Here is a 3887-nt window from a genome sequence, read left to right on the forward strand (position 1 = left end):
AGAGATTTTTGAGCTGAAAGTAAGGAATGCTCATTGACAGAACTCACTTTAGTATTGTTAAATAAGTATACTTGGGCAAGAAGTTAGAGAGGGACTAGAAAAACTGTAAAAAAAGTAAAATTTTTAAGAAATTATTTACTTCTCTCTCAATAACCTGGCTTGTAAGAAATAACAGGTGTTAAACCATACTATTATATTTGTCACTTATTCCCCAGAGACCAAGTGTTCAACACTCAACGAAGGATCAAACATAGTGTTATATAATCTAAGTCAGACAGGAGACAACGCTGAACCTTCCTACAGACAGAACTACAGGCCACACAAAAAACTCCATAGTTCTGATTCGGGTACTAATAATTTTTGTTTACTGTTTCTTAGATTTATATTTTAGATTCCTTTAGTTAATCTGTCCTTTTCAACTGAAAGCATGTTATAAAACCAAAGAAGTGTATGAAATATCATACAAACTTTTATTGTAATTACATTGTGTATTTAATTAAAACATGTCTATAGAGAGAGAGCACAGAATACCAATGAAAAAGCAAGAATGTGGTGGTTAAACATCTTATATTGCTTTCAATGTGTCACCTGTCCTTTCATATTTTTTTGAATTTTTTATTTTTAAAATAAACCATTTTTAAAAATCATCTGTCTACATGGGCAGATATTTAAATAAGTTTAAGCCAAGGGTTTAGAGACCTGCACGTTGATGACCAGATTGTTCTCCAGATCCTCTTTTTCAGTTCTTTATCTACCTTTAACTCCAAATCATAGATAGTCTCCAAGAACAGAGAAGGGGATTTATGATGTTACATATAAGATAATTGGTTGAGTAGCATGTAACAATGGGGCAAAAATTTCAAGGAACACCAACTCATTTAAACCAGAGGGAGGCAGATTTAAAAAATACAAGCAATAGTATCAAAGGAGACAATTAAACAATAGTATAACTTATTATACTTTCTAAAGAATGGAGGTGGCAGCACAGTTCAGATACGAATCTCTCTGGATGTAGAGGATTGTGAACGTTTGAGTCTTCTTATCAAGTCTCTTATATGTCTGATCTGTTGGTGACTACATCATGTGGATTGCAGTCTGTTATGGCAGGAGGACTCACAGGAAACCGCACTGTCTTTCTTGCCTCTGTGCCACCTGACCTACCAGTAGCCCTACAATTAAAGCTCCAATATTCTTCATAATTTCCCTTGAGCAACGAGTGCCAGGAGGACTGTGGTGAGCCCTGGAATATTCCTACCTGAGTTCTCCAAAACAGAGCTCACAGAACTGCTCTCCCTTCTTTGGTTCCCTCCCTGCTCCAGTGGATCCTGAATCCCCCAAATATTTCTTTCCTTTGTTCGTGGATCCTGGGCGGAACCTGAAGGATTATTGGAGAAGTAGGGACATGTTGTACCCAGGAACATGCTATAGCTCTGCCTACTTGAATGGTAGGCAATAAGGAAATAAAAAGGACTATATATCAGATACTTGTACCTCTCATACTATGCTCCTCTATTACAGGATCAAACAGTATTTTACGGTATTTAAAAAAAAGAACAACAATCTTGTTGGAAGATGTGGGTTATCTGGAGCAACTAATTGAAGAACTACTCCCTTGATTCTGAAGACATCAATTCCTTAATATGAGAGAGAAATAGCAAAAATGATCCTAAATACTACGATGTTGGTGTGAAACTAGCATGATTTAATTTAAATAAAACTGGGCCACAAGCAGTATAACACTACTGAATGTAAGTGACATTATTATTATCATTTATTGATTTATATTAAATTGGATATATTTTAAGGAGTCAGTTTACCTCATGCAGTCCTAGCATTATATTTTTCTCTAATTATTGAAATAGAGAAAAGACTAGTAGGTGAACAGTTAAGATAGTAAAATGATGTTACCCTCCACTTCCATTTCCTCTTTCACAACCAGGGATTTCCAGGTCTGAGAGATGACAGCTGAGAACTGCACCATGTTTACTGAGTTCACGTTCCTGGGACTTTCAAGCAGACAGGACGTGCAGCAGGGGCTCTTTGTGCTCTTCCTGCTGGTTTATGGCATAACTGTGGTGGCCAATCTAGGGATGATCCTGCCGATCCAGAAGGACCTCAGACTCCACACACCCATGTACTATTTCCTGAGCAATCTGTCCTTCTGTGATGTCTTCTACTCCTCCTCTGTCTCTCCCAAGATGCTGGCTGATTTCTTATGTGAGCAAAAGAGGATTCCATACAATTTATGTGCTGTCTAGATGTACCTTTTTGGGACCTTTGCAGATGTGGAATGTCTTATGTTGGCTGTCATGGCTTATGACCGTTATGTAGCCATTTGCAATCCACTCCTTTATACAATGGCCATGTCCAGGAGAGTCTGTACCCAGCTTGTGGCTATTGCCTACATTGTAGGTTTGGTGGATTCAGCAATCCACACCTGTTGTACATTTCGACTGTCATTCTGCAACTCCAATATCATTAAGCACTTTTTCTGTGACATTCCACCCTTGCTAGCCCTCAGCTCCTCAGATACAACCATCAATGAGATAATGTTGCTCATCTCCAGTTGTTGTGTTGTGGGCTGTAGCATCATCACTGTCCTCCTCTCCAATAGCTACATCCTAACCACCATCCTTAGAATGAACTCAGCCGAGGGGAGATGCAAAGCCTTCTCTGCATGTGCCTCCCACTTAACTGCTGTGGCTGTGTTTCATGGCACACTCCCGTTCATGTATTTCAGACCCAGCTCCAGTTACTCCATGGACATGGACAAAATAGCCTCTGTCTTCTACATAGTGGTCATCCTCATGTTAAACCCACTGATCTACAGCTTAAGGAATAAAGATGTGAAAGATTCCATGAAAAGAGCAATTGGCATTGATTTGTGTTTTCGCCCAAAGTATTTATTGAAAGATTCTGAGAGCTAAAGTTCATATATTTTGACATAGATTCTTCTAGTCTCACCAATACAACTTCTATATATTTGCCATGACATATATTTGTGCCTCAATTGAGTGTAGGGGTCAGTGATTATTGATCTTTATCTTCCCTCCATTCTAAGCAAGGATAGTAATAGGTTCACTTTTCTAATTTTCAGAGGGCTTTTTCTACCTCTCCTCTGTTCATATATATGCTCCAGAGAGATATCATGGGCAGAGCAATCCTTGCCCCAATATCAATTCAACATATCCTCCAAATATTCCAATATTTGTTTTAAACAATGAGCTTACTGAACTTTGGGTGTGTTAGTAGGTTGAAAGTTTTGTTTCAGTCTTTCCTATGTACTTTATCACCCATAAGTGTTCCATTGTAATACTTAGAAGTATATAAGGAGTGAATAAATAAATAAGAATAATTTAAAAGTCCTATAAGTATAAAGTTCCTAACTAAAAGTTCCACAAGTGCAAGGCCCTTACCTGTCTTATTTACCCATATTTCTACTTTGTATTTTAAAAAGTTTGGCTTCATGATGCCAAGTAGAAAAAAATTAGTGAATAACTAAATCTGTCCCTTGGAAAACCAATTCAAAAAGGAGCTTTGTTAATTTATTAAATAAACAAAACCTCCATGTATTTTAGTTCATTCCAGCATATCCATTTTAGACAAAATCCATTTGTGCTTATGTCTTTTGGTACTGGCTGAATAAGTATCCAGGCAGTAATGATTAGATGTAGAGAACATCTTGGACCCTTAATTCCTCACCTTTCTACCCCAATTGTATCAGCAGGTAACCCCAGAGTCAGCAGTTCTAGATTTCTATTGCACCACATGGACTGCTCATCAGTCTGTGGATTTTCCTTCTTGCCCTCATTTGGGAGAACAGATATGGTACCACGGACAACTCTGCAGAAACTGCATGGATGGGAGTTGAAAGATTGTCCCTGGAC

At 38.0% G+C, this 3887-nt stretch overlaps 1 pseudogene; it reads left to right on the forward strand.

Annotated features, from left to right (window-relative positions):
* The first annotated feature begins 1958 nt into the window (after nt 1–1958).
* On the forward strand, nt 1959–2927 carry LOC100520830 (olfactory receptor-like protein OLF2; annotated as a pseudogene).
* Nucleotides 2928–3887: the final 960 nt, after the last annotated feature.

Source organism: Sus scrofa, chromosome 1, assembly GCF_054392235.1.
Source record: "Sus scrofa isolate SSC_HxYL_T2T_F1_AM1 chromosome 1, Sscrofa_HxYL_maternal_Yorkshire_Landrace_v2.0, whole genome shotgun sequence".
Classification (NCBI taxonomy): Eukaryota; Metazoa; Chordata; class Mammalia; order Artiodactyla; family Suidae; genus Sus; species Sus scrofa.